We start from the raw sequence: 25875 nt of genomic DNA on the forward strand, positions 1-25875 counted from the left end.
CTGAGTAAGCACGGCACGTCAGTCAGCCCGTGTCAGGGCAGCGTTTTTTACTCACATCGTATCAGAGGACTCTGGGCGGCAGAAGCGAAACACGCAAGCAGCGTGTTTCATACTCGTTACATACATTGATGTCCAAAATTAAAGCAACAAAGAGAAATTTTGCAAGGTTGCTTTTATTATGACACAGAACAGTACAAACAGATGATAGGAAAATAGAAACAATGTAAAGAATACAGAACTTAAACAACTGCAACACGCAAAATATTCTTCGTTTTTTCCAACTTAACGGTTTGCATACACATTCCGACAACGGGTTAATGTGATCAGTATGAGGCGTGACCATCCCTGGCAGCAATACAGGCCTGACAGCTATGGAGCGTGCTGTGAATGATATCATCAGTCACTTGTCGAGGCAATAACGCCAATTCGTCCTGCAGAGCTGCTCGCAGTCTTGGAGAGTGGTTGGTGGATACTGACTTGATGCAAGCCATCTCCCTAGTGCATCCCAGACATGATCTATCGGGTTCAAATCGGGAGAGCGAACAGGCCACGTTTGCGTGCAATATCCTCCGTTTCGAAGAAAACATCAACAACCCGTGCTCTATGAGGCTGAGCATTATTATCCATCAATACGATGTCTGGACCCACAGCACTTCATAACAACGGCAGATGAAGTCCCAAGAACTTGTCAATTTACCAGACAGCAGCGAAACTTTGCCGATCCACCGTTACAATTTTATGAAGAGTGGTTCGAGCGATAAACATAATCACTGCCCACACCATTAGCGATCCTCCTCGGTACCAGTCTCTTTCCGCGATGTTTGGGTCCCGAAATCGTATTCCATGTTCCCTCCAGATGCGAATCCATCAAGAATCACTCTCCAGACTAAAGTGGGATTCATCTGTGAAAACAACATTGGCCCGCTGATCTACAGTCCAGGTGGCACGTAGATGACTCCACTCTAGATGTTCTCTTCTGTGAATAGTCAGAGGTAGACATCCAACAGATCTCTGACAATAAAGGCCTCTTTGCTGAAGCCTTCTGAGCGTCGTTTGCGTCGATACAACACGTCCAGTGGATGTTGCGAGCTCAGATGCCAGTTGCTGTGCAGTACTAAGGCAGTACTGTCGTGCCCTTACAGCCTGATAACTGTGCTCTCTTCTGAAGTCACACGTAGTCGGACACGGGTTGTTTAGGGGAGGAGACCAAACAGCGAGGTCATCGGTCTCATCGACTCGGGAAGGAAGTCGGCCGTGCCCTTTCAAAGGAACCATCCCGGCATTTGCCTGAAGCTATTTAGGGAAATCACCCACGTGGTCGGCCCTGCCCTGGTCTTTGGGATACAGTTTCGGTCTCTATAAACTGTCGCCGCTTCGGAAGAACAACAGAACGATTCACATTAAGCCATCGGGCCAAATCAGTTTACGACTGTCCTGCTTCCTTTCTTTCTGCGGCCCTCCACCGCAGAGAGTCTGCTTGGCATCTTCTCTGTGCCATACTGCACCATCTCTGATTATGTACACAGCGGCTGTGGAAGTAGAACTACCCAGCAAGCACTACCTCGTTTCAATGGTTTCTTGACGTCATAGTTGGCTTGGTTATCAGTTGACTGGAATGCCATCTTCCGTGCAGAACACGATCGTACAGACATCTGGTTGACAGTTTGTATGATTTTATTGTGAATTACGCACAGGACGGGGAAAGAGAGGCTTGTTGCTTTAACTTTGTACACCAGTTTAGTACATGTGCATTTGAAACGCATGGAAAAATTATTGTTTTTGAAACTCTGAATTGTGAGACCTGAGTTTCTCCTGGCGTATACAACTTTCAAATAACTTCCGGGAATTCAGCCAGGTAACACTTTCAGCGACCGCCCATATTTCGGCGGGAGAACACCCCGCCATTTTCAAGGCAAACTCCATATGGAGCAAACAGTTTGCCTTGAGAATGGCGGGGTGTTCTCCCGCTGAAATATGGGCGGTCGCTGAAAGTGTTACCTGGCTGAATTCCCGGAAGTTATTTGAAACTCTGAATTGTTTATTTCTAGCTTTTCTTTAGTAAATAGACGGTCCTAATGGTTTTATTGGGAAGAACGGAGCAGTAAGCATAAAATGGCAAGCACGCCGTGTGCAGTGTATGTAGTAGTTATATTACTTCTAAGTGCTCCAGTAATAAAACATGGTGCTAGTGTGACACATAGCTATACACGTTTACCTGATACTTAAGACGTGAGAGACATAGATGATAAGTATACGTTTTGGATGTTCTGCATAATTTACACTGGATTATTGATCCACTGGCACAAATGCTATGGAAGAGTTAGCAAAATGCTGTATAATCATATACATCAAAGGATGTAGCTGGTTTTTCATTATTTCACCACATATCAACATTCTGTATCAAGACAGCTAATGCCTAGATATGTCTACTCCTGAAATAATGGCTATTATTACATCTTAACCGTAACTTCCTCCGTAAAAAGCTGACCAACTTTAAAACATAATGATTTTAGTGTCAAGATACAGAATTGACAGACAAGAGGTTGCATAATACTACCGTTTGTTGATGTAGTCTTTCACTGTGTTCAAAACACCATTTTATTCCCTGCAGAGTACTATTGCTGAGATATTTAGACCTGTACCACACAGTTCCATATTATCTAGTAATAAGTACTTTGCGACGTAGGAATCGCGCACCAGAGGTGACTTTTACCCTCCACTAAACTCGTAACGACTCAAACCTGCAGTGGGATTTATAGCACGGAAAATATTCGATTCTGTTACCGCACAAACCCTCTGTAACGTAACCGTTAGAATTTGTTTCCTACATCCAAATGTCAGCATCCATTACAATTCCAAATTTAGCAGTATTACTCTGATTTATAAAATGCTCTTACACAATGAGTATGATTACACCATGATCTTAATACTTTGTACAAAAAAATTGTCTAAAATTACAGAACTGTGATATTAGTTTCAACACATATGTCGATATTTTTCATTTACTGGAGTTCCATCTACAAGGAAGTCGCTTCATCAAGTAACAAATTCGAACTGAAGCCTGTCTTTGCTTTTTTTCGCTTCAGTTGTTCCGTGAATTTGTCTAGGTTGGATATAATATTTGCTTGGAAGTGATACCTTGCATTAAAAAGACATTGAGGCTATAAAATAAATAAAATAAATAAAAAAATGTTATTTTAAATCTGTTAATTATTCTATCTGTATGATGGTGATTGTGATTGCAATTGTAATTAATATTTTGCTTATCTGGAACGTGGACGTTTAATTATTCGGTATCAGACGCTTGACAATGGCTTTTTCGTAAAGGCAATGTTACTCGTAGTTGACCGTGAAATAAAACTGAATAATCGGACTTCGTAATTAAATCGTTTCCAAAGACTGCTGCGGTAGGTGCGGACTCATAATCTAAATCTCAATATTACAATAATTTGCCAGCCATGCCAATACGTCGTACAGAGGTGATTGTCTACTAAACATAAAAAAGTTACACAGTTAGTTAAGTCAGATATATTCAATGAATAAGCCTACAGTTCATAATCCTACTTACTTTTACAAATATAAATTCTTTACAGAATCGAGTGCCTAGTGTGGTTGCAACTCGCAGTATTCTTCTATAACATGAAATATGGCGGTGTGCCAGACAATAAAATAAAATACGTGCTTCTCGCACCACTTCAACCAGAGCTCTCCCTTTCTTAATCAAACATAAGAGTAACGTAATTGTGCTTTTGTTTTATCAGCGACACAGCGCTGCAGTTGTGTGCCATAGGCTTTATTTATTTGTCACTGATTATTTATTTAATTAATATTTCGCGTTTCCGAGGAAACTCACGCTCGGCATGCAAATGTGCCTTTATAAGGCTGATAATTTAATAAGTGTGTACACATTAAATTTCCTTCCTACGGAGGTGTTTTAAGGTCCAGAATAACAGCAGGCATACAAAAGACACAAATTGTTGCTTGTCCTAATACACATGTATCACTACAGACCTCTGATCACAGATTAGAATCATCAGGAACGTTGCAGAATGATTGGGGGTTCCCAATATATATCACTATTGTACAATGGTAATTATATAGCTATCAAGCTACAACATGAGATGTGGACAGATGTAACTTCAATACGTATACACCAATAAATTTCCTCCCTAAGTAGGTGTTTTGGGGTAGAGAGTAACGGTATGTGTACAAAATGTACGCAGGTTGCTTATTGCAACATGCAAGTATAATTACAGATTTATGATCATGAATGAGAAAAATTCAATCTTGTGTATGTTTATCAAAACAGCTAATGTTTTGAGCACAAAGCTGTAACTTATTTGTTTCGTATCACAAAAAAAATACAAATGTGTTATATATTGGCACTGCTACCTATAAAATCGTGTTACGTGGGTGATGATTGTGACTGACCTGCGAAGCAGCCACAGCAATATACATGGTCCAACACATAATGTCAGAAGTTCTATGAGGCTGGTCACAGATGGTACGTTTTCTACAAGGAGATAGCAATGCCAGAAGACTGTAGCCAACTACAGGAAGAGCTGCAGAGGACCGTGATTGGTACAGGTGCCGGGAGCTGAAAGTGAAAGTGTAACAAATTGACAAGTAAAAGTAACGTACTGCATATAAATGGTTGAAGAGACTCAGTACTGTTCTATTACACTACTGGTAATAAATCAACGTAAACAGTAAAAACTGTAAATTATATGGAGAAACCTAAAATGTAATTACTACATGAACCACAGTGTATGAAAAGTACATGCACAACTTGGTTCATTTTAGAAATCTTAAGGAAAAGTAACGCACCTTTGAAAGAAGTGGTTTACAAATCACTCGTGGTACTGATTTTTGAATATTGTTTGTCAGTCTTGGACCCACACCAGGTCATGTTTATAGAAGATATAGATAACGTCCAGCGCATATCAGCACGTTAATGATCACATAGAGTGATAGCATTATAGTGAAGCTAAACGAACTCCAGTGGTAGACACTATAAGAGAAAAGTTGTGCGTCACTGAGAAAGTATGTTCTGGAAGAATTGGGCAGCATATTCCATCTTCCCGCATACATCTCACGAGATCATCACAGTGAGAAAATCCGACAAATTAAAGCCACTACGGCGGTTTACCGATATTCATTCTTTCCACACATCATTCGCGAATGCAGGTTAAACAGTGGAAGCACTCTCAACCACATGACGTAATGTGGCATGTAGGTCTTATGCATTTGATTTTTGCTACAGTCTTTGCATAGACAATAGCACTGTCTGGGAAGCTGTGTGGAGATTCTAGTGTTACAATATGCTCATTTGTTTACTTCATAGTTGTCACAAATTGTATATTGTAGGGATTATTGCATGGCTGTGTGGAATCAATTACACCTATCTATATTATATATGTAATCTTTTTGTTCCATGTGTTTTTCATTATGGTTTTAGGGCTCAAAACTACTATGTCATAAGCCCACAACCATGTGTTTTTGAGGTATAGCAAGAATGTAATGAATGCGTTTTATAAGTGACTTGGCTTTCTCGAGTGTTATGCATCGTTCCTGAAGTATAGGTGTCTGTGTAGCCACAGCAATGAGTCCACTGACGTCCGGAGAATGGTTCCCTAGCCAAGCTTATGGTGATGCAGGGGGATAAAAAAAGATATATTTAATCAGTGAGGGAAAGTCTAGCATCATTTCTGGAGGCCTCTGACATTGGAGGTGGTATAGGAAGCCAGCTACTATCGAGTGTGCTGCACTTTGTTCTGCACCACAAAACTTTGTGTGTGTGTAGTGTTATAGACTGTAGTGTGCTATAAATATAGGGCTATGGATACATTTTAGCCAATTGCTATCGATTACGCTTTGCTAAAATAAAGTGGTAGAATTACTCTGCAGTTCGTTGTTGCATACTGCGCTCCATTTCTTTCGTACTGCACATCTGATGTGTTGAGGAAAGATGAATATTAAGAGAATTATACATGACTGTGTTCAAAGGCAGAACTTACCTGGTTGCATGGAATGCACATCCATGATGCCATTGGCAGATCCAGCATTAGTTCCTCACCTTTCATCGTGAAGATATTTGTGTGGAGGCAAATTACGACACTTGGCTGCGTGTTTAGCTTCTGTGTTGCAGTGACTTCTGAGGTGATGGGAGTAAAAAAACGCTACGCTGGCAAGGGGTGATTAATATGCTTATTCATACTGCAGCTGGTGCACCCTCACTTACGCTGCAGTCATGTAGCGGCACTTGTAGTGAGTGAAGGATGCCGGCCGTTGTGGCCGAGCGGTTCTAGGCGCTTCAGTCTGCAACCGCACGACCGCTACGGTCGCAGGTTCGAGTCCTGCCTCGGGCATGGACGTGTGTGATGTCCTTAGGTTAGTTAGTTTTAAGTACTAATTCTAGGGGACTGATGACCTCAGATGTTAAGTCCCATAGTGCTCAGAGCCATTTGAACCATTTTTGAGTGAAGGATGGTCTATAAGGAAAAGTGGGTATCTGTGGTTGGTCAATAGTGTGGTGAGGCTGTCCGATTAATATATACAACATCAGAATGGCTTCGTGTGGGCCATAGAAGAGGCCTTCCCACTATTTGTTTCTAATAAGTGCTGTTGTAATTGTTCTCTACTTTTCTACTACACTACTAGTGTGACCATATAAGAAAACGCCACCATCTTGGGCAGGTATGTTTTGATTTGGCAGCCACATTAGGTCATAGCTTACACTAATTAAGGTAAAGCTATCTTGGAGAAACATCCATCAGCCATTGGGTGGTAAATAATAGTGATGAGCATAAGGGTGACATAAATATATACATCAGGTAATTAGCCTAGAAGGGAGGTGTGAGAAGGCAGGAGTGGGAGATTTGGCAACAATACACGCTGCACTGGTGCAGACATGGTCCCAGTACTTTTTCTTTATTTTTAGAGCTCAGGTTAGGTAGTAGGTGGACCATTATTTGCTCTGTTGAGAACCTGAGCTTTTAAAATCGCAATGTGATGCGAATAATACTATGCTGTGTGACTGTTAGTGAGCATCACGCTTTTGGTTTCAAAGACTTTTTCCTTAAAATGTGTCAGCCTAATTGACCTTTAAATTTCTACACAGTTCCACCAGTCTGTCTCCACCATATGTTGCCCATTTACGGTCACAGAATTCACTGTCATATGCTTGCATATACTCTCTTTCGCCCATCAAAATTTTCTTTTTTTTTTTTGGAAAGTATAAAGCAGTTTTCTCGCATTTCTCATGACTTATTTTATTGTATGTTTGTTATTATTATTATTCAATGCAGTCACACGTTAAATTATCAGGCAGCAGTATTGGAGCTCTCTTGTGGGAGAAATAAAATAAAGAGGAAGGCAGATTTGTCGAAGACGATATGGATATCTTCACCAGGAAAAGTACTGGCAATCGTTAATTCTCTTGCATCCAGTTTTGTTGGAGAATCTGAGTCTGCATTCGTGTGGTCTTTATACAGCCAAATGCGAATGACACTGCTTCTGATTATGGATCAGGAACTTTAACAGGGAAATTCTCCACAATTACGAGCTGTGGAATAAAGGCTGTATAACGACAGCAGAACTAGTCTACAGCGTATCAGAGTAGCCCTCTACACCTAGGACAAAACAGTTTATTGTATATTGGTGAATGTACATATAAAACTATGTACTCAGCGCATCTGCATGTGGAACATGATGCCTTGTCCAGTCATCTGTGCGTCTTCATGTCGCATATCATTTCAGGGGTAATGCTTCTGATAGCTCCGTCTGCAATTCTTCATTAGGCTTGTACCGACGTTGAGCCGCTTGTGATTTGATTACTTCCCTCAGTGACCTTCCTGTCAATTTATGCCTGGTCTTCGTAGTGGCCATCTCAACGCGGCTGGGAAAGCTGTACTTAAATACAAAAAACTTATGTATCCAGTGGATCTTTCTGTGTGCCATAGTACCTTCCACGTAGATGTTTGTGTCTCCATGACCTTCTGGAGGTACCGTACTGCTGAATGACATGCAATTCAGTGGCCTTGAAACTGTTCATCATGGAAGTCGCGCAGCTGAATAGTAGAGTGATGGACTCTCGTCTTTGTCTAAGAAAGCCTGAGCCATTATTCCCCTGTCTTAGAGGTGAGATGTTAACCACATTAACAACTTTTCAAAATAAATATCTCCATCGTCATACCGTTCCAAAATATAAAATATGGTCCAACAGGTATCGTAGTGAAACTTCCTGGCGGATTAAAACTGTGTGCCGGACCGAGAGTCGAACTCAGGATCTTTGCCTTTCGCGGGCAAGTGCTCTACCATCTTTTTGATCTACCCAAGCACGACTCATGCCCCGTCCTCACAGCTTTACTTCTGCCAATACCTCGTCTCCTACTTCCAAATCATCCTTTCTTTCAGGAGTGCTAGTTCTACAAGGTTCGCAGGAGAGCTTCTGTAAAGTTTGGAAGGTAGGAGACAAGGTACTGGCGGAAGTAAAGCTGTGAGGACGCGGCGTGAGTCGTGCTTGGGTAGCTCAGATGGTAGAGCACTTGCCCGCGAAAGGCAAAGGTCTCGAGTTCGATTCTCGGTCGGGCACACAGTTTTAATCCGCCAGGAAGTTTCATATCAGCGCACACTCCGCTGCAGAGTGAAAATCTCATTCAGGTATCGTAGTGTCATCCAGACCCTTACCATGGCAGGAAGCGTATTTCTTTCCATCTCTTGCACGTAATGGTGGGTTCTCTTCGATCAGAAAACCACATTCCTCCAGTCTGAAGTGCGATGCATAGCACATTAAGCGGAAAATAACACTGTTGAGCGAGTCACGGTATTTGGAAATTGAGCCAACAGAAGACAAGAAGCTGCAACTCACTGCTCGATGTTGCTGTCAGATCGCGAATGTGTTCCATCAGAGGCAGCTCAACGGATAGAGCAACGGCGGCACATGTCCTTTCACGTTTTACTAACGTCCACTGCGTCGCTTGGCTTTGACACTGAGGGCTGCTATGCCGGTTGGGTCCTTACCAAAGTAATCTCGAAACGCACTCATCTCGATCATTGTTGTTCGTCTGTGGACGTTCACATACTGTCTTCAACAGTATAACTGTGACTACTCACATGAGCTACAGTTTGAAAACTGAAAACCTGAAATACTAAAACAAAACGATGCAATACTGCCAACGGCCGGCCGGAGTGGCCGTGCGGTTCTAGGCGCTACAGTCTGGATCCGTGCCACCGCTACGGTCGCAGGTTCGAATCCTGCCTCGGGCATGGATGTGTGTGATGTAATTAGGTTAGTTAGGTTTAATTAGCTCTAAGTTCTAGGCGGCTGATGACCTCAGAAGTTAAATCGCATAGTGCTCAGAGCCATTTGAACCATTTTTGAATATTGCCAACAATTAGTTCCGTCAGCTTCGAAGCAGGGCCACCAGTACGAACAACTATATGTTTCCCTAGCTAATTTAAGTCAAAGAGTGGGAAGGGGACTTCCCGGACAGTCACACGAGGCGGTGAGAGCTGATACGGGGAGTACCTGCCATGCCCACGACAGAGATCCAGTTCCAGTCGGTTCGGAAGCGGCGCGTGGCCGAAGGGTCACCGCGATAGCAGGCTCGTCCAAAGTCTAGCGAGCGGCAAATGGAACGCCGCGTCGCGCTGCGCCGCGCCGCGCTTGCGTAATCCGCCGACATCCGGGAACATTTTTACGGCGTACTCGCAATGCGCCTCCCTCGCATACACACACACACACACACACACACACACACCGCGGCAGCCGGCAGCTGCCTGGCGACCTTGCAAGGCTGTGCGGAAGGAGAAAGTGGCTGCGGGTAGCGAGCGAAAAGGAAAACCAACGTGGCCTTATCGTGCCCCCACTGGCTGAGGACAGGTTTACGGTTTTAGGGGATCGTTGCAATCAGAGCAACGGAGCTTACACGAAGAGAAACGACTTACGCTCTGCTCGTCGTTATTTGTTCAGGAATCACACATTTAACAATGAATCGCACGATGAAAGCACGTGTCCAGACATCATCCTACACTGCTGGATACGGAAAGCTGAAATAGAACGCGTTACACCATGAATAGCTTGACCGGCTGGCACCAAACCATTATTCCAGTATATCATTGGGTACGAGATACACATATTAAACGTTTCATCCACATCCGAACTTGAGTACAGAAAAATACCAACCCTGCAGATGGAGTTAGTATGCGATGGCTATCGGGTTTGTATAACGTGTAACTGTTTCGTTTTATTGCTATATATATAGGTGGTTGTTGAGTATGTAAACTGGTTTCCTGTTCTTCAACTTTCGTGTGTGTCTGTGCTGCAACGTAAAACTGAACAACGCAAGTGGTGTGCTTACTTAAACGCTATCTGAGAAAAAGAGTCGCCAAATCCATCTGACACTGTATAATTGTACCGCAATTACCTTTTACCAAAAATAATTAGAAAGTGTAAATCTGTGTACTAGAGAGACTGTCCTGTGAAACTCTATTGTGCAGTGCAAGGAACAGTTCTACAATGCGTGACGTCACAGTGTTTGTCTTACACTTCCAACAAACAAAACTAACAGAGCCAAATTTTATATAAAATTGCAAATCGAATTTTGAAAGAGTAAATGTCCAAAATGCTTTCATTAACATGCCCTGTAATTTTACTCACGAAAACTGAGCAACTCAAATTCCGGAAACTAAATGATATACATGTGAATGTACATTACGATGTAAGAATAAGACTGTCTGCATACGAAATGAGATCTGAACTTCACCTGAAATGACCCCGAAGGCAATTTTGGAATGCAATGTTTGATTGTGACCCAAAAATTTTCATGACTTATGTTGTGCAAAGGGAACTCGGTACTGCTCGAATGTGATGAATGTTAACATGCAGCGCAGCAGCAAACCAGCTGAAGAAAAACAAATCTTGCCAAAGGCAGTGCAGCGGCAACAGTCCAAAAAGCAATATTTTCTGCCTTCGCATTTCTGTTTTTTGCTAGTTATTCCCAGACTGCTCAGCCGCGTGGCTAACACCTCACTGTCTCACTTACTTGTAACACTGGCAACAAAAGTGCTACTGACAACTAAATATCGCATTACTTGTACTCGACAACTATACTTCTGTTTGAAAAATATCCATTTTACAACTATGAAGTATGACACATTGAATAAAAAGAAAGCGCATACCACTTTCACTTTCTTATTCAAGTAGGATGATAATAGATCACACACTCTAGTTCACACCACAAACGCCTCGGTGAATGGCTGGATCCTTGACACACCTGTCTGGTCCCCTGATTTTTCAACCAAAGAACATGTCAGGGATACGATGATAATATGTATACTTCCAGAGCAGCCTGCTGCATGTGTTTGAGGCATGGCATGAAATTCTTCAAGATGACATTCGGAGGATGTTTGGTTCGATGCCACAAAAAATACTAGACTGTATTCGAGTCTGTGCAGATCACACTTCTTACTGATATTGATGATGGACATTAAATTCCGATTAGAACGGTCGTTTAATCGTTATGTGGTGAATATTTTCATGGTTCTTTCCATTTCTGTTAGCGTGCCTCTGAAAAAAACACAGTTTTAAAATCTTCACTGTTTTTTCACTTAGTTTTGGACGTGCCACGCACAAATTTTCTCCACTCAATAGCAATCTGATTAGCGTGCTTGACACTCACAGAAAGTCACGTAGTTCCAAATAATTTCCGAACTGAGCAGAAAACTAATCACTGGCAGGGAATTAAGAATATGCCCTCTCTGGCTAAAGTCCTGATTAAGCTGATTTAGATAATCTCTTCAAGAAATATTTTGGTTTAGACAGAAAGAGACGTTCAGATTATCAAATCTCGATTCTTATTCTTCCTTAGCAGCTTCTTCTCATTTTAAGCGCTGATGTCACCTGGGAATGAACAAAAACTGGTTAATGTATCATACAATTATTTCTATATTTTTCACCAATTTTCGATGTTCTGAACTGCTGTGTCTTTTCTTCTTGTCTCGTGAAATAACTAACATACTTACTAAGTATTTACTAAAGTTTGTGATTTTAAGTGGTCAGCCTTTTTTTCTGGACACGTCTATCTCCTTGTCATCCAAATTAGAGCAACCATTCTTTCTTACATTGAGGTGGACGGTGAACGTTAGTGAAAGAGGATTTAGGAAGATGTCACTAATAATATGGATTACACGTATTGTAATACTGTTGATCAATGTTTGCGAAATGAAATGACCGTGTGGCCTGGTTGGCCGAGAAGCTCCATCCGGGAAAGTTCGGCCGCCGAGTACAAGTCTTATTTCGGTCGACGCCACATTAGGTGACTTGCATGATGAGGACAACACAACACCCAGCCCACGAGCGAAGAAAATCTCCAACCCGGCCGGGAACGAACCCGGTCCGCTACATGGGAGGCAAGCACGAATTAGATTTTTACAAATGTTGACCCAAATATTTGGGTCAACATTTGTAAAACTCTAATTCCACTCTCTCAAACTCCACCCTATGGGGAGAGAGGGAGAGTTTTAGTTTTAGCGAAGCAAAATTTACGAAGTAAACAAGTATTTTTTTATGTATCCGTTACCATTTTCCACGCAAAAATGAGAACATGGATTTTCTTGAATTACAGCGCCAACTAGCAAGAATCAAAGCAAATGTTTAAGACAAAATGTACGTAGTTTTTTTATGTAGAATCTGATTCTGCAATAAAAAATGGGGTTCCCATTTGAAATTTTAAAGCTGCCTCCCGCCCCACCCCCAGGGGGTTGGGGTGGCGGGCTAATTTTAGCACCAGCAGATGTCCCCCTCGAAAATAATCAACTTTGGATTATAGACATTTTTTCGTGTGAAGCTTATTTTTAGAGTTATTCTGGTTTGTCAATTATATATATATATATATATATATATATATATATATATATATATATATATATATATGGTGTCCCAGCTATCTTGTCCACCCAAAATATCTCTGGAACAATAACAGCTATTGGAAAACGACTTTCACCGGTATCAATGTAGAGCTGGGACCCATGAATGTACATATTTGGAAACATTATAAAACGAAAGCATATGTGTTTTTTAACACAAACTTATATTTTTTTTTAAATGGACCTCCTATATTTTTTCTTCAGCAATCCATAGCATGACACAGCACATACACAATGGCGTTGATTGCATCGCAATTTTCCCATTACATCCCGAGATATTAAGACGCGAAGTTGACGCTTGAAACACCCGACATGCGCTGCTAGCGCACGTCCTGAGGCTCAGGCGTGAACCCCATGCTGCCCGTAATCGCGATGTGATTGACATGTGTAATCATATCTCCATACATGAGGTCCGAAACGAATAATACGGTCTGCTGCCATCAACTCTCATAAGCACATAATGGTTTCCCCCTTACACGTTTTACGTATCTACGTACACAATATGAACCAGCACCGATCGGTGTACACCCGTCAGGTTGTCTTATTTATCCTGCACACCCAAAATAAGGTTTATCTAATACATTATATGACCCATTGTGCCTGTCGCGCAGGGCCTGGCTCTACCTAGTCAAGTGTCCAACGTAGTTCCCACTACTGCCACAGTTACCACTTCGCCTTGTTTATGATTTGCGACCCATGCAAACTCCTGTACTCCACCACCCTCCGAGCAGCCCATTTGTTGTAACTTTGGCGTGCAGTACACCGCTTGCCAGTGTAGTCGTGCATCAGAGTAATCTAGTGACGGCACAGAGGTAGCACACATTGTGAATAAACGTTGTGTTGTGGAACTTATACTGTACAGTATAGTGTACACACATGTAGATATGGTAGAAATGCTACTGATCTATGGAGAATGTACGTTGACGGGAAATACGTTATGAGATTGCTTGTTTGTTGATAGTACTGTTAGCGAACATCATGATTATTAAGTTAATATGTCTGTTTTCTACCCTACTCTACATACCTGTACTGTACCCTGTTGTAGGTGGACGAAATGCTGTTCAGGCAGAACGACTGTACAGAAGACGATTCCCTGACAAGCCATCGCCTTCGCGCCGGATGTTTGGTCGTCTCACATCTCGTCTACGTGAAACGGGAAGCTGAAATCCAAGACCTCGACGTCCTAGAACACGCACAGATGAACGTGCTGAAGTTGCTGTGCTCGCTACCATAGCTGTGAATCCTCAAATCATCAAACGTCAAATTGAACGTGAAGTTGGTGTGTCGAAATCAAGTGCACAGCGTATTCTTAAACGTCCCAAATTTCATCCTTATCATGTTCATTTACACCAGGATCTTCATGGAAATGACTTCCGCAATAGGGTAACATTTTGTCGGTGGGCTCAGCAAAAACTTCTGACTAATCCAAATTTTTTGCAGATGTTCTCTTTACCGACGAGGCATCATTCTCCAACAAAGGAATTGTCAATATGAGGAATATGCATTATTGGTCCGCAGACAATTCAAAATGGGTCCGTCACGTAGAGCATCAACGTCCGTGGAAAGTTAATGTTTGGTGTGGGATTATTGGAGATACCATTATCGGACCTTTCTTTATAAATGGCATCCAAAATGACAGACAATACTCCAGATTTATACGACACAATCTTCCTGTTCTCTTGGACACCGTACCTCTGAAACGGAGAATGGTCATGTGGTATCAGCATGACGGATGCCACGCACATAACGCCTTACGAGCACGACGACTTCTGAACCGTAAGTTCCCTGGTAGGTGGATTGGACGAGGTGGCCCAGTTAGGTGGCCTGCCCGATCTCCGGACCTTGCACCGCTGGATTATTTTCTTTGGGGAGCTGTGAAGGATGCTGTTTGCCAACATGAACCAACAACACCAGAGGACATGAAGCAACGCATTATTGATGCTTGTATAGCCATCAAAGAGGAAACAGTAGCACGAAGTAGGGCATCCTTCATCCGCAGAGTGACCCTATGTATGCAAGCCAATGGGCATCACTTTGAGCATGAGATGTGAACGCTATGTTTAGTATGTAGTGCTGGTATCACAGTGGAAGTTTCTGCAAAGGGCCATTTTACCCAGTGATGTTAAGAAACATTTGTTTGCAACAATTTGTCATTTAACGCATTAGATAAACATAACATTGATAATTATGTGATAATAAAACTAATTGGTTAAACATGTTTACATTCATCTTCTATGTCCTACCTGAGCTTCCCAAATCAAAACATTTTTACCTAAACAACGGTAAAACTTTTAGTCCACTTGCTCGTTTCACTAAAACCATCAACATGAATTTTACTATTACGAGTGAATGATTAACTGTCACTTGCGCTAGATCTACAGTAAAGTAAAGTTTTAACGTTGAACGGCATTACCTTTTTAGTAACGGATTAACAATGAGCGAAGTTAACTTTGTGACTAACGTTGCGGTACACAGATATGTTACAGAACCGCATCACCCCTAGCCTATGGGATAAATACCTGCTGGAATGTACGACGTTAATGCAGGATGGCAGCAGACCGTATTATTCGTTTCGGACCTCTTGATAAGTATGGAAGTGTGATTACACATGTCAATCACATCGCGATTACGGGCAGCATGGGGTTCACGCCTGAGCCTCAGGACGTGCGCTAGCAGCGCATGTCGGGTGTTTCAAGCGTCAACTTCGCGTCTTAATATCTCGGGATGTAATGGGAATATTGCGATGCAATCAACGCCATTGTGTATGTGCTGTGTCATGCTATGGATTGCTGAAGAAAAAATATAAGAGGTCCATTTAAAAAAAATAAGTTTGTGTTAAAAAACACATATGCTTTCGTTTTGAATGTTTCCAAATATGTACATTCATGGGCCCCAGCCCTACATTGATACCGGTGAAAGTCGTTTTCCAATAGCTGTTATTGTTCCAGAGATATTTTGGGTGGACAAGATAGCTGGGACACCCTATATATATATATGTTACATTCTTGACATTTTAAATAAATAAAGTCAGTCTAATGCACACATTCACTATGAGTTACTATCAAGCAGTAGCATGTACAGCAGGTTCACGTATATTTATAAAAAGGATACCAAAAACATAATATACTCAGCCACTGGAAACGGGAGCATCGTGTAGATGTCCAGTTTAAGTAAGCGAGTGTATGAATATACTAGACCATTTCGTCGTTACGTCTGGACCAAGATTTTAGCAAACAGCAACAGTACTTCATTACTTCATAATCAGTTGTGTTTTGAAGAGCAGAGACCCGGGGCAGAGCCAGGTCACACAATTCAAGGACGCAGCTACATCGAAACAAGTCACGACAAGCTTGACAAACTGATCATTACATACGACGAAGTTAGATATCTATTTGGGAGAGACATAGCAGAACGTCTTATGGTTAATTCGGTCAGTGGATTTAATGTGATTTACAGTAACAAGTTTTAAACTGTGTACAAACTAATTTAAAAAAGGATAATCCAGGTTTTACTCATGGAGTCTGTATGTGATTGTGAGTTTTTCGGTCTCAGTATATTTGTAGTCCTCGAAAATCTGACGAAACTACAATCTCCCAATCAAAATTGTGAGTTCTTTGATTACTCTGGGATATGGTCGATTAGAACTTCAACATATGAAACATTAGTTCACTTTATTACATGAATGATAAAAAGATTTATTTAATTTTATACAATCTATTGCCACAGGAATAAGTCAAATATTTACAGCTGCCTTTGAACAGTAAACCACCACTTGATGCTCACCGTTAAAAACTCTTGTCTTGAAGCACAAGTTCAACAGTTAGAGAAGTACAGTTCCATCTGAGACCTGAATAGCACTGTTGTCCTAACTGCATGGTTTCGACTGCTTCATCGGAGGTCACCAAATGGTGCAGAGCGAGTCCATGCTCAGCACTATATTGGTTTCCGAGCAATGGCGCTGTGATGCTGAGAGAGAGGGCATCACTTCAGGAGCCCCTCCCATTCGTCGTTGTGGATTGCAGCGAGACATCGCTAATGTCTGTGGTACCCATGCGCATTACCGACTCTGATGTGGCTTCGCGATCTTTGGACGGAACCACGGATTGAAACAATGGTAACCTTCAGCACAGCAATAGAAACGGAGAAGTAAGTGCAGCAGCGTTTATTCGACAGAACCAATGGAGCCAGACTGAATTATTTGCATTTGACTGAGTGAGATCAGTTCCACTGTGCCTTTCAGTATCGCTTCTAATAGGAGTTTCTGGAAATTATTGCTCTGTCCACATGTGAGATATTCAGAAGACATGCCGCAACACGACCACCGTAACATTTATGTAGAAAATACTGGACTAATCTCCGTGTACGAGACATGTATTTGGATGCTAGGATAATACAGCGAACTCCAAATCTGAAGTTGAATGAATGTTTTGTTATTACATTACGTATAAACTGTGGAGACTATACACTGCCAGGCATTACAATTGCAACACCAGTCAGGACAGTAAATAACGAAATTTGGCTTATTTTGCGTGTATAGAACAGTAGGAAGACTACTAACCTATTTGTGATTTGCGTGTACAGAAGTTGCGAAATATAGAACACAGAGGTGCCACCTCTGGGAGGAAAACGGCTGGGAATCGCATTGAAATGAGCTTGAAAGCTATGGGTACGTTGTTCTACACAGTTAATCTCTCTTACAAGCACAATGGCCGGTGAGGGGTGGCTTGCCAGACGACGGCAATCCTAGACTAAAATTTTTCGTCAGAAATTTGTCTGGTCAGGGCAACAACCGAACACCTCTATTGAGGTAGGTCAGGATAGCATGTGTAGCTTGCGGTCTTACATTACCTTGTTGAAAGACACGATAGGAATGAAATGCTTCCTGTCGAAATTACCGGCTACGCGAACCAGAAGTGATCGTGTTGAGTAAGCAGTGGTATTCCGCAGGATCAGACCAGGTGCTGGAGCTGTATGATTGTGATGAATGTAATCTCACAAGTTCGTTCTCCTCAGGGTCTCCACATATATGTACGTCCATTGTAATGCTGTACACAGAACTGAGACTTGTCTGGAGGGGCGACGCGGTGCCACTTCTGTACACTGTGTAGGCGTTGGGTGGACCAGTGGTCATGTTGCCGAATGTTCTCTGAATATCCCACATGTGGATAAAACAATACTTTCCAGAAACACCTACTAGAAGTGATACTGAAAGGCACCCGACCGATGGGTCGTCTCTCTCTGTTGCTACATCACTGGAAGTCGCAACAATGGCCCCTATGCTGAGAGTCTGTAGTGCTCCAAACGTCATTGTGCTGTCAAAAATGGTTCAAATGGCTCTGAGCACTATGGAACTTAACATCCGAGGTCATCAGTCCCCTAGAACTTACAACTACTTAAACCTAACTAACCTAAGGACATCACAGACATCCATGCTCGAGGTAGGATTCGAACCTGCGACGGTAGCGGTCGCGCGTTTCCAGACTGAAGCGCCTAGAACCGCTCGGCCACACCGGCCGGCCATTGTACTGCCAATGCTCGTATTTGCCTGAGTACAAACAAGCGCATTTCCCGACTCAAGGTACATGGCATAGCTGCACTATCCTGCACGGCCATTATGTCCTCTCAGGTGATAGTCGCGTGGGACCAATAAGATCCAGAATGATGGTGAGTATACTGAACCCAGCGATTTCGTATTCGCATGATAGTCGTGAATCTCAATCATCGTTATTGACAATATAGTTCAAGGATAAACTAAACTCTCGATCCACCACTATATTGTCGCTGTGAAATTCCGGCACACATGTAGACATTTTTCCATAGCTGAAATCCGAATATGAATAGATAGGGAGCTTAATCGCAAAGTTAACCACTTGAACACATTTGTACTGAGAACGAAAATATTTCATACTGAAATCATTGTCGGCTCGCAATTATCTCGCAAATTGCTCGTATTGGAACGTTATTTTGTTTTCGCCATTAATTATGAAGCATCCTGTATATGATACCTTTCATGGTCTTCTAACTTGTTCTTTAAATCTTTATTGACGATACGCTACAGCAAATACACTGCACATTTCTGCGGAACTGACCACCAGACGTCACGTGAGGTTGTCCAGCCGGTATAAAAGGCGGCGGAGAGTATTTACAGCAGAAAAATTGGTTCAAATGGCTCTGAGCACTATGTGACTTAACATCTGAGGTCATCAGTCCCCTAGAACTTGGAACTAGTTAAACGTAACTAACCTAAGGACATCACACCCATCCATGCCCGAGGCAGGATTCGAGCCTGCGACCGTAGCGGTCGCGCGGTTCGAGACAAACGCCTAGAACCGCTCGGACACAGCGGCCGGCATTTGCAGTAGAGAAGCAGTAAGAACAGAATGGGTCGATCAGGAGAAGTAAGTGGTTCCTTACGTGCACTAATCATTGGATGTCACTTGAGTCACAAACCCATCAGGAACATTTCAACCGTTCCAAAATTGCCCCAGTCGACTGTTGCTCACGTGATTGTGATGTGGAGACGCGAAGGAACAACGACAGCTAAGCCAAGACTAGGAAGATGTCTTGTACTGACGGTCAGTGAGGTTAGTGCACTGCGGAAGGTGGTTCTAAAAATTCGCATAAAGTTAGCGGAAGGTAGCACTCCCGAATTACAAAGTGCTACCAGCAGTCCAACTAGCACAATGATTGCACCAAGTGATAATTGGTACAGCGGTGGAGCAGCTCCTACTAAGCTTCACATTTCTGCAGTCAGTGCTAAATGACGCTTGAGTGATTTAAAGAGTGACCCACTGGACACTGTGGGTTTGTCGAATGCCTGGAGAACGTTACTTGTCGTTATGTCCGACGTCAACTGTGAAATACTGAATAGGTGGTTACAGTATGGGTGAGTTTATCGCGGTTAGGGTGCGGTCCCTTGATTACGTTTAAGAAAGAATTTGATCATTTTGCAACACTGTGTTCTGCGTACGGTAGAGGAACAGTTAGGAGACGTTGGTCACTTGTATCAGCATGACAGTGCACCCTGTCGTAAAGTAGCATCAGTGGGGCCACGGGTTATGGATTACAACGTTTCCGAAATGGACTGGCCTGCCAAGGGTCCCACCCGGCTCTTAAGGAAGAAGAAGGCCGTTGCTTCACAGACGTCAAGACACCTCGTTGAAAGTGTCCTCAGTTGAATGCAAGCCGTCAAGAGGCGAAGGATGGACATCCCCTATTTATGTCCACTGATATGTGTTTGGATACTTTTGACCTGATAGTATATTGTGTGTCATGTTGTTTTTGTTGTAGTTTTCAGTCCAGAGACTGGTTTGATGCAGCTCTCCATGCTACTCTATCCTGTGCAAGCTTCTTCATCTCCCAGTACCTAATACAACCTACATCCTTATTAATCTGCTTAGTGTATTTATGTCTTGGTCTCCCTCTACGATTTTTACCCTCCACGCTGCCCTCCAATACTAAATTGGTGTTCCATTGATGCCTCAGAACATGCCCTACCAATCGATCCCTTCTTCTAGTCAAGTTGTACCACAAACTCCTCTTCTCGCCAGTTCTATTCAGTACCTCTTCATTAGTTTCGTGATCTACCCATCTAATCTTCGGCATTCTTCTGTAGCACCACATTTCGAAAGCTTCTATTCTCTTCTTGTCTAAACTATTTATCGTCCACGTTTCACTTCCATAAATGGCTAGACTCCATACAAATACTTTCAGATACGACTTCCTGACGCTTAAGTCTATACTCGATGTTAACAAATTTCTCTTCTTCAGAAATGCTTTCCTTGCCATTGCCAGTCTGCATTTTATATCCTCTCTACTTCGACCATTATCAGTTATATTGCTCCCCTAATAGCAAAACTCCTTTACTACTTTAAGCGTATCATTTCCTAATCTAAATCCTGCAGCATCACCCGATTTAATTCGACTACTATTTTAATTCCTACTCCAAATTTTTCTTTCGTTTCCTTTACTGCTTGTTCAATATACAGATTGAATAACATCAGGGAGAGGCCACAACCTTGTCTCACTCCCTTCCCAACCACTGCTTCCCTTTCATGCCCCTCGACTCTTATAACTGGCATCTGGTTTCTGTACGAAATAGCCAGAAGCTTTCTCTAAGTCTACAAATGCTAGAAACGTAGGTTTGCCTTTCCTTAATCTATGTTCTAAGATAAGTTGTAGGGTCAGTATTGCCTAACATGTTCCAACATTTCTACGAAATCCAAACTGATCTTCCCCGAGGTCGGCTTCGACCAGTTTTTCCATTCGTCTGTACAGAATTCGTGTTAGAATTTTGCAGCCGTGGCTTATTAGTTCTGTAATTTTCACATCTGTCAACACCTGAGTTCTTTGGGATTGTGTGTCATAGAGAAGGCATATTTGCTTGTAACTCTTGGACATGAATAATCTAATGCCAAATATTGGTTACTTATTGTATTGTATTGTTTGTTTAGCCGGGGGCCTAGAAACGGCAGAGAGGCTCCGTCCCCGCCGCAGCCGCAGTGGTCCACAACCCCACGACGACTATCGCAGTTCACTTCACCCCTCCTCCGCCCCATACCGAACCACTCTTTCAGGGTTATTGTGCGTTCGGTCCCCGGTTGACCCCCCCCCCCCTCCTCCCCCAGGGAACGTCTCACACCAGACGAGTGTATCCGTGCGTGGAGAACTTGTTTACGCGACAATCGCCGACATTGTGCAGCTGAGTCGGAATAAGGGGAACCAGCCCGCATTCGCCGAGGCAGATGGAAAACCGCCTAAAACCATCCACAGACTGGCCGGACAAGTCAGACGGGTGGATTCGTGCCGGGGACCACGCGCTCCTTTCCAACCCGGAAGGCCGTGCGTTAGACCGCACGGCTAATCAGGCGGTCTTGGTTACTTATTTAAGTGCTTCAGCCTTACCTTAACTTCAAAAACAGTATTTTCGCTCCTTCAGATGTGGCGTTTTTGCTTGTACATACTTGCAGTGACTTACAGAAATGCGGCTAATCTCTCAGAATGAAAGTTATTGTACGCTTCTGTCAGCAAAACGCATTCCGTCACCCCAGCGACAACACAAGCTGACCGCGAAAACCAAGAAAGTGGACCCGCAGTCCGGCACACAGCTCTAATCTGCCAAAAGTTCCAGTCTGCACGTTTCGTAGGGCTCAACAGAGGCTTGCTTAGTGTGGACAGAATTGTACGAGACGGGGGAGGAATGTTGCCCGGCGACTGCGCGGAGTGGCAGTGCTGTTGTTTTCTCCACTTGTCGATGCGAGGCGAGCTGTCGCCGCGCGGACAGTAGCGCGCCAGCCGTGACCCTTGCCTGGGGCGACCCGATCCGGAGCGAGAATTGAGCTGACGGCGCGCTTTTGCTGCCGGATTTCCCGCCGCGGCTCGGCTGGAAGCGAGCAGCTGGGAGGCGTGCCAGGCAGCAGTAGGAAACCAAACTCTCACCGCGGCGCGGCGTTCCGGTCCGCTTCGTTGCGCTCGGCCGGCGGCCCATCTGGCTCAAGGCCGGCCCCGCTGTGATCTCACCGTTAACGGTAACATCCTCCGCTGCACTCGCCGCGGCCAGGCCTTGCTGCACTGCGAGGCACCTACCGGGTTTCTCTACGGGGTACCGTGTATTTTTCGAAATTTAAAATTCATTCATCTCTACAACACAGACGAAAACGTGGTACTTTCCATAATGAGATTTTCACTCTGCAGCGGAGTGTGCGCTGATATGAAACTTCCTGGCAGATTAAAACTGTATGCCGGACCGAGACTCGAACTCGGGGCCTTTGCCTTTCGCGGGCAAGTGCTCTACCGACTGAGCTACCCAAGCACAACTCACGACCCGTCCTCACAATTTTACTTCCGCCAGGAAGTTTCATATCAGCGCACACTCCGCTGCAGAGTGAAAATCTCATTCTGGAATCATCCCCCAGGCTGTGGCTAAGCCGTGTCTCCGCAATATCCTTTCTTCCAGGAATGCTAGTCCTGCAGGAGAGCTTCTGTGAAGTTTGGAAAGTAGGAGACGAAGTACTGAGTGAAGTAAAGCTGTGAGGACGGAGCGTGAGTCGTGCTTGAGTGGCTCAGTTGGTAGAGCACTTGCCCGCGAAAGCCAAAGGTCCCGGATTCGAGTCTCGGTCCGGCACACAGTTTTAATCTGCCAGGAAGTTTGGGTTGGGTTGGGGTTGTTTGGGAGAGGATACCAGACAGCGAGGTCATCGGTCTCATCGGATTAGGGAAGGACGGGGAAGGGTTGGCCGTGCCCTTTCAAGAGAACCATCCCGGCATAATCTGGAGCGATTTAGGGAAAGCACGGAAAACCTAAATCAGGATGGTCGGGCGCGGGATTGAAACGTCGTCCTCCCGAATGCGAGTCCAGTGCCAGGAAGTTTCACGTGGTACATTGCTCGTATACAAGGAGAAAATGAAAAAGGTGTACTTACTACACAAGAGAGTTTGCTCTCTGTAACTACCTAACTGCCGCATATCAGCTCTTTTACGCTGTCCAGTCACATTAATGTGATCAGCTGTCAAGAGCCACCTTTAACAACGCGGACCGCTTTGAGACATGCATGAAGAGAGTCAGTGAGGTTAAGGAAGGTATCGACAGGATGTGGAACCATGTCGCCTACAGTGCCGTCGCCAGCTACGCTAGGTTTCTTGTGGTTGAAATTACATGTATTATTATGATTTTATCTCAAATCCTTGTAAGATAAGGCTTATTGCTATGTCAATTGTTTAAGCAGCTATGGCTACGAAGAGCTCAGATGCATTTTTCTTCTTGACTTCCTGCGGCTGTGGATGCTCCTGTCCCTGTTTCTGCTTATATTCATTCATTTTCTCTTGTTACTGCTGGCGTTTATTTGTTAATTCGCTTTAGTCCAGGATTGGATACTTATAATCAAATGGCTCTGAGCGGTATGGGACATAACTTCTGAGGTCATCAGTCCCCCAGAACTTAGAACTACTTAAACCTTACTAACCTAAGGACATCACATACACATGTCCGAGGCAGGATTCGAACCTGCGACCGTAGCGGTTGCTCGGTTCCAGATTGTAGCGCCTAGAACCGCACGGCCACCACGGCCGGCTGGATACTTATAGTTGTAATTGATTTAGTTATTGATTGGTTGTATAACTATAGTTATCGGGGGTTTAGAGGCTAATTTTGAATTTGATTTGAAAAAGATTATTGCCCTCTCTACTTTTTGTCAGTTTGGTTTAATAGTAAAAATTTTCGGAATAGGTTATCCAAAGCTTCCTTTTTTCATTTGTTAGCTCATACATTACTTACGGCGTTATTATTTAAAAGATTATCAGGATATTCGTTTTATAGACTCTATTGCAAATTTTATGCCTTTAACTTCGGTTTGTTTTAATGTTTCTGGTTTGTGCGGTATACCTTTCTTGGCTGGATTTCGTTCAAAGAATTTAATTCTTGAGATGGTTTGTTCAAGATGAATTAATTGTTTAATTTTTTCTTTGTTTTTCTCTACTGGTTTAACAGCTTCCTACTCTTTTCGTTTGTTTTGTTGTTTAATATCTGGCAATAATAATTTTTGGCCAAGATTTTCTTTTGATGATAAGGGTTACAATATTTCTTTTGGAATAATTTGTTTATTGTTCGTTGTTAGTTTTGGACTCATGACGCGAACAGCCTGACCGAGGTGGTCACACAGTTTCTATATGTGGTTTAAATCCGCGAGTTTGATGGCCAGGGGACAACGCTTAACTCATCCAGCAGCTCTTCCAACCACGAAAATACACTGCGAGCTGTGTGACACGTTCCATAGGTCTGCTGGTAGATCCCATCGTGCCGCCGAAACGTGAGCTGCATGTAGGGGTGGACATGGTTGCCAAGGATCGATGCATCCTTGTCTTGACCCACTGTGTCCTCTAAGATGATGAGGTTGCCCATGGAATGCCACGAAAACATTCCGCAGACCATAACGCTCCCTCCTTCGGCCCAGATCCTTCCGACGGTTGTTGCACGGTATTTGCTATCAGACGTCTCACGCCGTACATGAGAAAGGCCGTCTGTCATCTGAAAATCCCACCTGTCGTATTATTGGCGTGCAAATTCCAGCCTTCGTCGCCGTGAACAGCGGCATGGGTTGCATGAAGCAGATGCCTGGTGCGGAGGCCTATTCGCACCAACGTATGCTGAACGGTCGTTGAGGATACAATATTGATAGCTTCTTGGTTCATCTGGGCTGTCAGGTGCTCAACATTTGCACGTCTATTCGCCAGTACACATCTCTTCAGCGGTCGTTCAGCCCTGTCGTCTATGGCCCGTGATGCAACACAATTGCCTCGGTGCAATTGGATTGGGCTATTTTGCCATGCATGGTATATTTCAACCACGGCGGCACGCTAACAGTTTCGGAAATGCTTCTACCCTTCGCTAAAAAGCCAATGATCATGCCTTTTTGGACATCAGATAAATCGATCCGTTCCGCGTTACGACAACTGCACCGTTGTCCGCTTTCCTGCGACACGCTGTATATACCCTCCCCTGCTACTACTACGACCTGCCGTGTGTGAGTTGTTATTACACGTTAACGTTGGACATAGGCCGTGGTCACATTAATGCAAGGACCGTGTATGTTGCACGGGTAATGAACAACATTCACATGGAAATTTACTGACGCCACACCAAGGACAAGAGGGAATCCTTACGATCTACCCGATTCTCTTTCGTTCACCGTTTCTAAAGACCTGTATGTCAACGGGACAATAAACTCTAATCATCCTTCCTTCTCTGCTGTTGGTAGAATGAAATGCCACATGGATATGTTCTGGGTCTGTTGCTTTTCGATATACTTAAATGACCTGCCATGAAACGTGACAGATGATACAAAACATTCTCCTTTCATCTACATCTACATCTACATCGCAAATCACTTTTAAGTGTCTGGCAGAGGGTTCATCGAATCACCTTCGCAATTCTCCATTCTTCCAATCTCGTAT

The 25875-nt window shown here is 43.4% G+C and overlaps 1 non-coding gene across 1 annotated transcript; it reads right to left on the reverse strand.

Moving 5' to 3' along the window:
• Positions 1 to 22664: 22664 nt before the first annotated feature.
• On the reverse strand, positions 22665 to 22739 carry Trnas-cga (transfer RNA serine (anticodon CGA)). Its single transcript has one exon. It is a non-coding gene; the product is annotated as a tRNA-Ser (tRNA).
• Between the last annotated feature and the right edge of the window lie 3136 nt (positions 22740 to 25875).

This window comes from Schistocerca serialis, chromosome 8, assembly GCF_023864345.2.
Source record: "Schistocerca serialis cubense isolate TAMUIC-IGC-003099 chromosome 8, iqSchSeri2.2, whole genome shotgun sequence".
NCBI classification, from domain to species: Eukaryota; Metazoa; Arthropoda; class Insecta; order Orthoptera; family Acrididae; genus Schistocerca; species Schistocerca serialis.